Raw genomic sequence first — 14153 nt, 5'->3', positions numbered from 1 at the left:
GAAATTACTTAAGCTAATGAAAATGAACAGAATCAAGAGATGGAGTGTCTCATGTGAGGAGCAGTAAAAAAGACAGTGTCACTAAATTGCACAGTATGTAAGAAAAAGTAAGATGTAAGGAGATTGGAAATGTAGGAACAGACTAGATTATGAAGGGTTTTAAAAGACCAACAGGGGATTTTATATTTGATCCTGGATATAATAGGGTGCTACTGGAGTTTATTGAATGGTGGGAGGTAGATGGACATGGTCAGACCTATACTTTATTTTTATTTTATTTTATTTTAGAATCAAGAGCCAGAACATAAATACAGAACAGAGAAAAGAAACAAAAACATATCACAAGTTTAAATGTTGGAACTTAAATATAAAGAAAGAAAAAAAGCTTGTTGTGTGCATAGCAGAACATAAGAGCAGATTAAAAATATATTTTTCAAAATATTCAAAAAATATATTCAAAATAAATTTTTATTTCAAGAAAAATCTGTCTGATAAATAATACACGTTGTATTGAGAATTGTCCACATTTTCTTTGCTTCTTGTAAGTTTTCTTATGTTCTCTACTGTGTTCTTTTTCCCCCTCCCTCCATCCCTCCAGGAGGCTACAATAAAGTTTATATATGCTACTCTATAGCTATAGATATATACATATACATATACAAGTAGGGATATATACTTTTCCAAACATATTCTATGTCTAATCTTTGTTTTTATGTTTGTGCGTATCTCTTGTTTCCCATCCCTCCTGCCTCTTCTACTTTACTTCTACCCACTACCTTGCCTTCCTAGTACTTGCCTACCCCGCTACAAGGAGCCTACCCTCCCCTGTCCCCCCATTCCTATAAATCTAAACACCCTTCTGTACTCCACTTTTACCTATTTCCTCACCCTCCCTTCTAAAGATCCTTCCCTTGCCCTCTCCCCTCCCTATGCTCCTACCATTTTATTTCTTCTGAATTTAGAAAACTTTAATACACTTCTAAATATATATATATATATATATATATATTATATATATTGTTGACCATTAACCCCATTCCTGATGAACGTAGGTTACCAGAACTACCAACCTTCCTACCCCATCTAATTCCTTCATATCCTCTTGCACCTCATTTGTATAAAAAAATTATTCTTTTTAACTGTTCTTAAATGGTTTTACTTTTTAAATTTGCATCATACTCAGGTTTACTCTAGTCTTTCTTATGAGCTACCCAATTATTAAAAAGAATCTTAGACACACATTTAACATATATAAAAAGTAAACAGTCTGTCCTTATGAATCCTTTATAATCAGTCTTTGGTATGTACCTTATATTTCTCTTGAATCTTCTATTAAGTTCAGGATATTTTAAAAATTAAGTCTTAACAGTCTGAGAGTTTATCAAATGTCCATTTTTTTTCCCATCAGGATAATACTTAACTTTGCGAGGTATGTTATTTTTGGCTGGAGTCCCAGTTCTTTTGTTCTATGATACGTTGTGTTCCAAGACCTTAATGTTTCTGCTGCTAGGTCTTGTGTAATTCTAATTGTGGCACCATCATATTTAAATTGTTTTAATCTTGATGCTTTTAATATTTTATCCTTCAGTTGGGGGTTTCAGAATTTAACTATGAAATTCCTACTTATGAGTTTTCTTTATAAGATCTCTTTTTAGTGATCAATGGATTTTTTTTCTATTTCTTCTTTCCTCTCTTGTTCTAATGCTTCAGGACAATTTTCTTTAATTATTTCTTGTATTATCATATCAAGATTCTTTTTTGGATTATAACTTTCAGTTAGTCCAATTATCTTTATATTTTCTCTTCTTGATCTATTCTCCAAATCTGTTGCTTTTCTTATAAGATGTTTCTCCTCTATTTGTCTAATTATTCATATTTTGTTTATTTCTTGATCTCTTATAATTTCACTGGCTTCATTTTGCTCGATTCTAAATTTCAAAGTGTCATTTTCTTCCTTAAGATTCTGGATCTCCTTTTCTAATAGGTTGACTTTCCTTTCATACCCTTCTTGTTTTTCTTGTGTTTTTTTTTTTAGTTTTTCCTCTGTATCCCTCATTTGATTTTTAAAGTCTTTTTAAAAGAAATTCCATGAATTCTTTCTGGACAGGTGTCAATTTGACAGTAGTCTTTAGGGGTTTCTTTAATTCAATATTCTCCTCTAAAGATGAACCCCAGTCATCTCTACTCCTAAAATATCTTTCTATGGTTAGATTCCTTCTCCTTTGCCTGTGCATTTTTAGTGGTAATTGCTTAATTTTTGAAATCACCTCTAGCCCTGGGGTATGGGAAATGGTTCCTCTTGCCCCAGGTCTTCAGTTCCATCCTCTAGCCTGGAACCAAAGCCAAACCTCCAACCTCCTGTAACTGCCCACAACCAGGGGCTTTATGCACTCACTCATCAGGTGTGTGCTGGTTCCTTCTTGCTACCACTGCTCTTCACAGCACAGCTGATTACAGCATGCCTTATCAGCAGAGGTTCCCTCAATCTTCTTGGACTACAACACCCAACTCACCTCACTGTCTGGGGGTAAAAGTTCCTCTGGCTGGAGCTGAGGCAGCCTCTCAAACCAACTAACCCCAGGACTTACTATTTGTTGTTTAAGTGTCTTGCCACGTGTTGTTAAAATGGAACCTGGTCTGGAGGTGTTTACTCACAGGCACCAAAGCTTGTCCTGGGATTTTTCTTCCAATCTTCTCAAATTATCCCAGGAAGACCCCAATTGTGCCCCTATTCTTAGTTATCTGCACCCACACTTTGTTAATTCTAAGATGCTATTTTAACTCTTTTGTGGGGGGGAAATGTTGAGAGATTGGAATTGTCTGACCTACCCCTCCATCTTCCCAGAATCCTCTCTAGATCTATACTTTAGGAAGATCATTTTGGCCACTGGGTAGACAATGGACTTGAGTGGGAAGAAACTAAAGGGAAGAAAACCAAACAGAGTGAACCTCACTCTCACATGAACTAGGTAGAAGGGAGAAAATGCAAAATAGCAATACATTTAAATCAGTGGGTAAATAGGAAGATGAGGGAGAAGGAAAAAAGAGGGTTTAAGAGTGAAAGACAAATCAGGAAGAGAATAATCCCCCCAAAAAACCCAACTTCAATTGTGGAGGACAGATTATAATGAATGAATTAAAAGAAAAAAAATGTATAAAACCTAGCAATTTAGGTCTAAACTGGGCAAAAAGATGAGTGGGAAAGGAATGTGATCAAATCACACTGATTGCAGATAACTAATACTCTTTCCAATCCCTTTCATTGACCACTTTCTTTTTTCATCACTGGTATGTCAGAAGAATGGGAAGTGAAAAGTAGACCTCAGGTTCTGAGTTGAGAGGTATTTTGGGGTTCTCTACTACAGGAGTTGTGATTTGGGAGTGGAAGTGGGGTGGAGAGTCAGTGCCCAGTCAGAAGGAAGGAGAAGAGAGAATCTATAGAAAGTTTGGGGAGAAGGACTGTTTCAACTCACCACACCTCATGAGTTCTGAGTAGCTGAAACAGGGGAGGAGGGAAGGAATGCTCCCACTGGTGGCTGTTTCTGACCAGCACCCCAAGGTCAGTAACTCAATGTTGAATTGTTGAGTTTGATTAGTTAAAATTATTTTCTTTCTCATCTATTTTGTTCCATTGGTCTATTTTTTTTTTAAACCAAGGCCAAAGGGTTTAACTAATTACTGCTTCATAATATGGTCTAGGCTGTATACGTTCCCAAAGTGGGAAATACCACCCCCTAGGAGGCACTGGAATGATCCAGGGAAGCAATAGTAGCCTTAGGTACAACTGGAGAGCATTAAATAAAAATAAAATCTGGGGGGAGGGTTATGGAAGCACAAGGAAATAAGAGAAGATAAGAACAATTTGAAACACCATTCATACAAATTTGATCTGTTGTGTAACAGAATTAAAGTCATAGTTATTTTCTTTTCCAAATAAACACACAAAATGCAAGTTATAACTGATCACTAGTCAAGTCCACCGACCTTAACAAGCTAGTGTTGATAGGCGAGCATGTCAGACATTGTTAGGAAGTTCAGCATGCACTGGCAGGAATATATACATGTACTGACTTATCTACAATACAATACTATAAAGTTATATGATGTAATACTGCATTACCAAAATTTCAATGCAGGAAAAAAACCCATAAATTTACAATACATGGTTAAATTTAAGATGTCATTTAATATATATATATATATATATATATATATTTGATATGATGCAAATTTTAAGAAAAAAAATCCTTTAAATGTTAAGGAAAATAGGTTTCTAGTGGGGCACTGTGTAATTTTTTTTAAAGAAGGCAATAGGTCAAATAAGTTTGGGAACCTCTGGTTTAGGGTCTAGAAATGCTATTTCTCCTTCATTTCTACATTAAAAAATTAATTACTTACACTGAGGTTCTTCTAGACCTTTTGTTCTTCCAAATGATTTTATTATTATTTTGTCTGGCTATATAAAATAACTCCATTATATTTTGATTGTTAAACACTAAATCTATGCATTATTTTTCACAGTACTTTCATTGTTACTATATTGGCATGCCCTCCATGAAGAATGAGTAACTGGCCAATTATTAAAGTCTTCTTTTATTTCTGTTACAAGTGTTTTGTAATTATATTTAGATGACTTGGATGCAAATTTATGCCCAGACATATTTCTTATAATTAAAATTTTGATAATTTCTCAATTTTTTCTTCCAGGTTATTATTATTATTGCTTTTTAGAAATTTTGATGATGTTTGTTGATTTATTTGTATATAATTACTTCAGTGGAGCTATTATTTGCCTCAATTCATTTCTTTGATGATTCACCAGAATTTTGTAAGTAAAACCATCAAATCTTCAGTAAACAGGAATAGTTTCACCTCCCATTTGTCAATGCTTATGCCTTTAATTCCTTTCTCTTTTCTTGTTGTTAACATTAGTATATCTAAAACCATGCCCTCCTTTTCCCATCCTGCTCAATTTTGCAGTTTCTTATCATTTGTTTGATACCATTTTCTAAGACTGGATTACATAAGAACTCTACTTCATACTTTGTTAATTTGAGAATTTTATATTTTAAAGGTAATTATCTATTTCTTTTAAAAATCCCCATTTTGCTAATATATGATTGCATGTATTATGTTCTACTAATTATTTATATTTCTTCTCTTGCGAGTTCAACTTTACTTTTTTATTTAGCTATTTGCTTTTTCTCCCCCTATTAAAAAATCAGGTTAATTGAAGCCATATCAACATGGTCTTTTTTTCTTTTTATTTATTTCATTAACTATGTCTCAATTATATGTAACATTTTAAAATTCATTTAAAAAATTTTGAATTCCAAATTCTCTCCTTCTGTCTGTTCCCTTCCCCACCAACTGAGAAGGCAGGCATTATGATATCAATTATACATGTGAAGTCATACAAAACATATTTCCGTATTACCCATGTCATAAAAGAAAACACACATATAAAAACAAGAAAAATAAAGAAGGTAAAAATTAATATGCTTCAATCTCATTGAGAGTTCATCTGTTCTTTCTCTGGAGGTGGATAATATTTTTCTTCATGGCTCCTTTGAAATTGTCTTGGATCATTGCTTTGATCAGGGTAGCTAAGTCTTTCACAGTTGAGCATGCTTGCAATACTGATGTTATTGTATATAATGTTTTCTAGGAGAATTCTGCTCACTTCACTTTGCATTAGTACCATATAAATCTTCCCATGTTTTTCTGAAACGATTCTGCTCATCATTTCTTTTTAACACAATAGCATTACATCATAATCATATACCATAACTTGTTCCCTCATTCCCAAATTGATGGATATTCCCTTAATGCCCAATTCCTCACCACCACAAAAAGAGCTGTTATAAATGTTTTTGTACAAATAGGTTCTTTCTCCTTTTCTTTGATCTCTTTGCAATACAGATCTAGTAGTGTTATCAAAGGGTATGCACACTTCTATAGTCATTTGGGCATAGTTCCAAATTGTTATCCAGAATAGTTTAAATAGTTCACAACCCATTAATGGTGCTTTAGTATCCCAATTTTTCCACATCCCCTCCAGATTTATTTTTTCTTTTCTGTTTTTGCTCTTCCTGGTTTAAGTATCAAAACCATGTTTCTGTCATAGAACAAATTTGGTAGGACTCCTTCTTTGCTTGTACCCCCTCCCCCAAAATCATTTATACTATAGTATTGGCATTAATTGTTCCTTAATGTTTTGTAGAAATTCCCTTGTAAAACATTCTGATCATGGGGATTTTTTATTATGGAGCTCATTGACATTGAAATTGCTCAATTGATTTTTCCATGGTAGTATTATTTAAGTATTCTATTTCCTCTTCTGTTAATCTGGGCAATTTATATTTTTGTAGATATTGATATAGTTCACTTAGATCATAAGTTTTACTGACAATTGGAAAAATACTAAATTTTTTAATTAGTGCATTAAATCCTAATAATCGCTTTAATTTCATCTTTATTGGTGGTAGATTTACCTTTTTAATTTTTGATACTAGTAATTTGAGCTTCTTTTTTAAATCAAATTACCCAATAGTTTATCTATTTTATTGGTTTTTTAAATAAAATCAGTTCCTAGTTTTGTTTATTAGTCCAGTGGGGTTTTTACTTTGCATTTTATTAATCTTTCTCTTAAAAAACTATTTATTTATTTTAGTTTGCAACATTCATTTCGACAAGATTTTGTGTTCCAAATTTCCTCCCAATCTCTCCCCTCTGTCCCATGATGGTGTGATTCTGATTACCCCTTCCACCAATCTGTTCTCCCTTCTATCTCCCCTTCCTCTTCTATTTTCCTGGAGGGTAAGCTAGATTTCTATACCCCATTGCCCGTGTATCTTATTTCCCAATTGCATGTGAAAACAACTTTTCACATTTATTTTTACACCATGTAATAGAATGAAGTCCAAATGGGTACATGATCTATGTATAAAGTCTGATACTATAGACAAATAAGGGGAGCAAGGAATAGTTTAGCTGTCAGATTTATGGAGAATGGAGGAATTTATGACCAAACAAGAGTTAGACAACATTATGAAATACAAAATATATAATTTTGATTACATTAAATTGAACAGTTTTTGTACAAACAAAGCCAATGCAACCAAGATTAGGAGGGAAGCAGAAAATCGGAAAAGAATTTTTACAACCAGTGTCTCTGATAATGACCCCATTTCTAAAATATATAGAGAACTGAGTCAAATTTACAAGAATACAAGTCATTCCTCAATTGATAAATTTTCAAAGGATATGAATGGTCAGTTTCAGAGGAAGAAATTAAGGCTATCTATAGTCATATGAAAACACGCTCTAAATCACTATTGATTATAAAGTTGCAAATCAAAACAACTCTGAGGTACCACATTACACCTATCAGATTGGCTAACATGGCAAAACAGAAAAATAATAAATGTTGGAGAGGATGTGGGAATGTTAGAACACTAATTCATTGTTGGTAGAGCTGTGAGCTGACCCACCTATTCTGGAGAGCAATTTGGAACTATGCTCAAAGGGCCTTAAAAATGTGCATAGACTTTGACCCAGCAATACCACTTCTAGGGCTATATCCCAAAGAGATCATAGAAGTGGGGAAAGAATCCACATATACAAAAATATTTATAGCAGCTCTTTTTGTGGTAGCCAACAACTGGAAATTAAGGGGATGCCCATCAATTTGGGAATGGCTAAACAAGTTGTGGAATATGAATGCAATGGAATAATATTGTCCCATTAGAAATTATGAACAAGTGGACTTCAGAGGAACCTGGAAAGACTTACATGAACTGATGCTGAGTAAGAGGAGCAAAATAGAAGAACATTGTACACAGTAACAGCCACAGTTTGTGAGGACTGATTTTGATAGACTTAGCCCTTCTCAGTAATGCAAGGGTCTAAAACAATTACAAAGGACACATGATAGAAAAGGCCAATCACATCCAGAGAAAGAACTGTGGAGTCAGAATGCAGAACGAAGCAGACTACTTTCTTTTTTGTTTTGTTTTATTTTGTTTTTTTTTTCTTTCTCATATTTTTCCCATTCATAATTCTTCCATTCAACATGAAATTTTGAAACACATGTGAAAATGTGTTTAATAGGAATGTATCTGTAGATCCCATATCAGATTGCAATCTGTCTGGGGGAGGGAGGAGAAAGGGAGGGTAGAAAATTTAAAACTTATGGAAGTAATGTTGAAATCTAAAAATAAATAATTTAATTTAAAAAACATTCATTTTTTTAAACTTTGAATTCCAAATTGTCTCCCTTCTCATTTACCTACCCACCCTCATTGAGAGAGTAAGCAATCTGATGCAAAACACTTCCATAATAGTCATGTTGTAAAAGACTATATTTCCTTTCATCCTAGCCCCCTTATTTATTCTATTCTCTCCTTTGACCCTGTCCCTCCTCAAAAATGTTTTATTACCCTCCCCCCCATTATTCACTTCCACATACTTTCCTGTAGGGTAAGAGAGATTTCCATACCCAGCTGAGTACATATGTTATTCCCTCTTTGAGCCAATTCTGATGAAAGTAAGGTTCACTCTCTCCCCCTCACCTTCCACCTCTTCCTCTCCACTGTAAATTTTTTTCTTGCTTCTTTTATGTGAGATAATTTACCCAATTCTACCTCTCCCTTTCTTCCTCCCAGTACATTCTTCTCTCACCCCTTAATTTTATTTTTAGACATCATCACTTCATATTCAACTCACCCTGTACCCTCTGTCTATATACATATATATGTATGTATATGTATATGTATATGTATTCCCTCCTACTACCTTAATAATGAGAAAGGTCACATGATTTACAAGTATCATCTTTGTACATAGGAATGTAAACACTTCAACTTTAATAAGTCCCTGATGATTTAATTTTCCTATTAACCTTTTCATTCTTTTCTTGAGTCTTGTATTTGAAAGGCAATTTTTCTATTAAGTTCTGACTTCTCAAGAACGCATTAAATTCCTCTGTGCAACTGAATATCTGTTCCTACCCCCTCCCACCCCCCATTGATTACACTCAGTTTTGCTGGGTAGGTGATTGTTGGCCTTAATCTTAACTCCTTTGACCTCTGGGATATCATTTTCTAAGCCCTCTGATACCTTAACTTAGAAGCTGCTAAATCTTGTATTATCCTGATTGTGTTTCCACAGTACTTGAATTGTTTCTTTTTGACTGCTTGTAACAGTATTTTCTCCTTGACATGGGAACTCTGGAATTTGGCTATAATAGTCCTGGAAATTTTCCTTTTGGGATCTCCTTCAGGAGGTGATCTGTGGATTCTTTCAATTTCCATTTTATTCTCTGGTTCTGGAATATTAGGGCAGTTTTCCTTGAGAATTTCTTGAAAGATGATGTCTAGGCTCTTTTTTTTTTTAAGTCTTAACTCTTTTACTTCAACTAATATTGAAGCCATTGGACTGAAGAGCCCAAGTTTATAAGTCCACAAGTTAAGAAAGTTTGTTGTTTAAATTCCTGATTGTTTTTCTGAGGCTATTCCAGGTATTTATCCAATCTGATGAATGTCATTTCCACAGTTGATCTGTCCTCTCCACTGCTTCTTTTTTTTTTTTAATTAAATTTTCTGTTAATTTTTAGTTTACATCATTCATTTCCAAAAGATTTTGAGTTACTAATTTTCTCCCCTTCTTTACACTACTCACCACCCCAAAACAGTGATCTGAAAGTATACCCCCTTCCCCAATCTGCTCTCTCCAATATCCTCCCTCATTCACCCTCCAACTTTCCAGTAGGGCAAGATGGATCTCCATACCCCAGTTAGGCTCTCTTTTAGATCATGGCTTTCAGATAGTTTAATAATTTTTAAATTCTCTCTCCTGAATCTACTTTCCAGGTCAGTTATTTTTCCAATGAGATATTTCACATTATCATATATTTTTTTCATTCTCTTGGTTTTGTTTTATAATTATTTGATTTCTCATGGAATCATTAGCTTACATTGGCTACATTCAAATTTTTAAGGAATTATTTTCTTCAGTGAGTTTCTGGACCTCCTTTTCTGTTTGACCAGTTCTGATTTTCAAGGCATTCTTATCCTCATTGGTTTTTTGAACCTTTTTTGCCCCTAGTCTATTTTTAAGATGTTATTTTCTTCAGTATTTTGGGGGTCTCCTTTAGCAAGCTGTTGATTCATTGTTCATTTTTTTTACCTCACTCTCATTTCTCTTCCCATTTTTTCCTTTACTTCTTACTTGATTTTCAAAATTCTTTTTGAGCTCTTCCACAGCCTGAGACCAATTTATATTTTTCTTGGAGGCTTTGGATGTGGGAGCTTTGGCTTTGTTTCTTACTTGTCACCAAAGTAAGATTCTATAGTCTGAGGTTTTTTTTTTCTGCTCTTTGCTCATTTTTCCAGTCAATTACTTGACTTTTTAAAACTCTTTGTTAAGGTAGGGCTATGCTTCCAGTGTGGAGGGTGTGCTGTCTCAAGCTTCAGGGGTTTTCTGTAGTTGTTTTCAGAGATGCTAGGGACCTGTAAGTTTTCAGTTCTTCCAAGATTATATGATCTAAGGAGAGGTGTTTACTCCTCTCCTGGCCTGTGCTCTGGGCCATGAGTGACCACAACCACTCTTTTCTGCTCTGGAACTATGAGGATGGTTCCCTCTCCTCTGCTGCTCTAAGCTCTGCTATGCCAGAGCTCATCCTTGCCCCAGTACTGCCACCTAGGACTGAGACCCAGATCCAAGTATTGGCAAAGCAACAGAATCTTACCTCAGAGAAAGCAATGAGATCCCTGTAATCTCCTTCTAATCAATTGTTCTATCCATTACCATCTGTGGACTGAGAGCTCTGGAAGCAGCCACCACAGCTGCCACTGCTGCCACCCCAGAGTTGGGATGGGATGGTTTGTGTTCCTCTCTCATCTAGGTCTGAGAGACCTTTCCCACTAACCTTCTAAGTTTTCCTTGGTGTTTGTGAGCTGAGAAGTCTGGAAACTCCCTTAGATGCAAGTGATTCAGTCCCCTGAGGCTTACTCCAGGTTTGCTAGGACCTGGTGGCACAGCCCACACTGGACGGTGCTCCTCTCCCAGCCCAATGCAACAGACCTTTCTCATAGACCATCCAAGCTGTCTTAGGTTGAAAATTTGTTTCACTCTGTTGTTTTGTGGATTCTGCTGCTCTAGAATTTGTTTGCAACCATTTTTTACAGTTATTTGGAGGAGTTTGGGGGAGAGCTCAAGCAAGTCCCTGCTTTTACTCCACCATCTTGATTTATCTTTCCTTTGATTTTGAGGATTATTATTTTGATGTTTAATTAGGGATTTTAAATCTGTTCTTTTCCTAGTTTTTTTAGTTGCATACATAGTTCATAGATTTGCTTATTCTCTCTTTTATTAATGGGCACATTTAGAGATATAAATTTTCCTCTAAGTACTGTTTTTGGTGCATCCAAAAAATCTTTGTATGTTTTCTCATTGATAATATTTTATGTCTGACTCCACTTGATGGTATGAGTAAAATGTCTTTTGAGAACATGCTGAATTTCTTACTTTTCCTTTGTCCACTCATAGGTGGAATAGCTATGGATGGACTAAACAATTAAACTTTGCCTTTCCCAAAACTCGTAGGCTAAAAGCAATCTCATGTAGTGTTTGGTGGGCATCCTGGTTCTAGGAGAGGTTGTAGGCACAGAGCTACATTGAAGATGTTCTGTTATGAATTGTGTATTCCTTTTATTGGTTATATATGAAAGAATCAAAAATGATTGTATGCTATAGCTAAGAATTTCTGTCATCTGTAAAATGTTGACCTGGCAGGATCAGAGAGAAGGGAATTCTGTTATGCCAACATGCTATGAGTAGGAATCTGTGAGAAAAGGGAGATCATGAGAAGAGGTGGGGTTTTCTAGGAGGTGGAGGCTAAGCATTATTTTGGTTGGCAAAATCCTTCCTAACCATGTTGCCCTCTTTCTGAAAACTATAGAATGCTCGACACTCCTTCAATTTTCTCTCATACCAGAGTGGAGCAAGTAACCACTAACCAACCAGTAAGTGTGGCACCTGAGTGGTGCCTGAGCCACCTTGTTTTTGTATTTGGTGGCATGGTAATCTGTTAGCTAAGAACATGTATCTTGGACATTGCTCACAAACAATGACATCTAGAATTGCATATGAGAAAGAGATGAATTGCCTTTGGAAAATTGTTCAGTGTTTTCATATGTCCCAAATTTCTTCTCAAACAAAGACCTACCTTTGAAAGAAAATACTATTTTAGTGGTGAATATGGCTCTGAGTTATGGAATTCCATTGTCTTTACAGAATTAAGGTTTAGATCCACCCAAAGAGCAATTAGAGAGGTGCACAGGAGGTACATGTATGCTGTTATCATAAAGAATAGTTCAAGAAAAATAGTGTAATGATGCTATCAGAGAAAAAGAAGACGGGTCAATCATCTGGCAAAAGCTGGTGGTAGTTATTGCGTAGCATGTGTGTGGGCAGGGGAAATAGATGTAGAAGAAGACTGCCAGCAATTTAGTTATGCAGAATTTATTGAAGGAAATGTACAAGAGTTGCACAAGAAAAGAGTATATGGATGGGTTGCCATGTGCATCATCAGAAATAGTACCAACTCAGGTGAAATCAGAGATCCTTGGAAGCAAGGGTACGCTGGAGGCAGGTCAGATGAGCTCATGAGAATTGATAAAGGGTCAGGGTGAACATTTACACATCTGAAAGAGACATGAATCGGGGTTCGATTTATTGTTTTTTGATTTCTAGACTTAAGAAAGAGATGAGAAAATGTTAATAAATGGTGATTAAACTTAAAAGTACATTTTTCCCCTCGGTGAGCCAATTGTTAAATGTTTACCAGCACACTATTCTTCACTATGGCAGTACCTGGCATTTTAATAGGTGGTAATATCCTAACCTTCATGTGTTCTTTCCTTGAGCCCCCAGATAGACAATACTTTTTATTATTTGTCATTCATTTGTTATTTGTTATTTGTCATTTTATTATTTGTCTCTCCATTTGTCAGTGGAGAGAGAAAGTTGCTAAGGAAGTTCTGAATGAAAGAAAATTCTTAGAATGAAGGAGCATAAAACATTATACTTGTATTTTTCTTTCTACAAGTCCTCTTGCACCACCCAGAAACTAATACCCAATTAGACTACTTGACTAACCTATGGAGAAGTTATTTCTGTGTTTTCTTTTGTTACTACAATGGATTTAAGCCAAACCAAAGGATTCTCAAGGTCATTCCTCTTCCATCCTGACCTCCCCATTCTTCCCTCACCAGTGCTGAAGACTGACTGCTTCAAAAGTCCTGAATATTAAGGAAATTCCTGAATAGATCTTTATTCCCTTCTTTAGAATCTTGCTCTAGGGCCACTCAATACCCTACCATAAATAAATAAATACCTGGCATTTTAAACAGGAAGATGAATAATCTGCATTTGTTCAGAAAATGAAAGAAAAAAAGGTAGCTTAAACCAAATGGTAAAGTTACCCAAGTAGGCTTTCTGTGAAGTGCAACTTTATCCTTTGGTCCTTTAGGTAGGGGGCAGGGCAGAGGGATATGAAAAGAAGTAATAACCTAATTTTTTGCTGAATGGGACCCTTTCAAACTTTTGGAAAACTTACTTGCCAAACATGATAGAGAATCTAGATTGTACACCAGTATTATAATGTTGTGAATCTGATGATGAATGAAGAAATTTTAAGGTATATCTTGACAATTGTTGTGGAATTTAAGAAAAGGGGCCTGAGGATGTTTATAACTTAGACTGTTGATAAGGGCTTGCTTATATTTACTTATATTGCTCCTAGCTATGAGAGCAAGTAGAATACGAGCTCTTTGGGAAGCTTATTTTTATTTTGTTTTTGTATCCCAATCACTTAGTCCATTGCATGATGGGTAGTAGGTGATTAATAAATGTTCATTAAACTGAATGCTTGTTGTGGTCTCTAACCAACATACAATAAATTGCCATATTAATAGAAGAACTGAAATTGATATTCTTGCAATAAATGAGACCAAAAGACAAAAGGAATTTGCTGCTAAATGGATTGCCTTAGCCAGAAAACTTTTGATCTCCTTGCCAGGCTGAGAGAGATGGAAGCTAATGGTAAAACCAGTGTATAATACACACTCAACAAAAATGTTTGCCTGGCA

The sequence above is a fragment of the Petaurus breviceps genome, unplaced genomic scaffold (assembly GCF_028583685.1).
Source record: "Petaurus breviceps papuanus isolate PSGF00001 unplaced genomic scaffold, PetGlider_PUasm1.0 90750, whole genome shotgun sequence".
In the NCBI taxonomy this organism is placed as follows: Eukaryota; Metazoa; Chordata; class Mammalia; order Diprotodontia; family Petauridae; genus Petaurus; species Petaurus breviceps.
The sequence above is the reverse complement of the archived record's forward strand: the minus strand, read 5'-3'. Positions refer to the sequence as shown.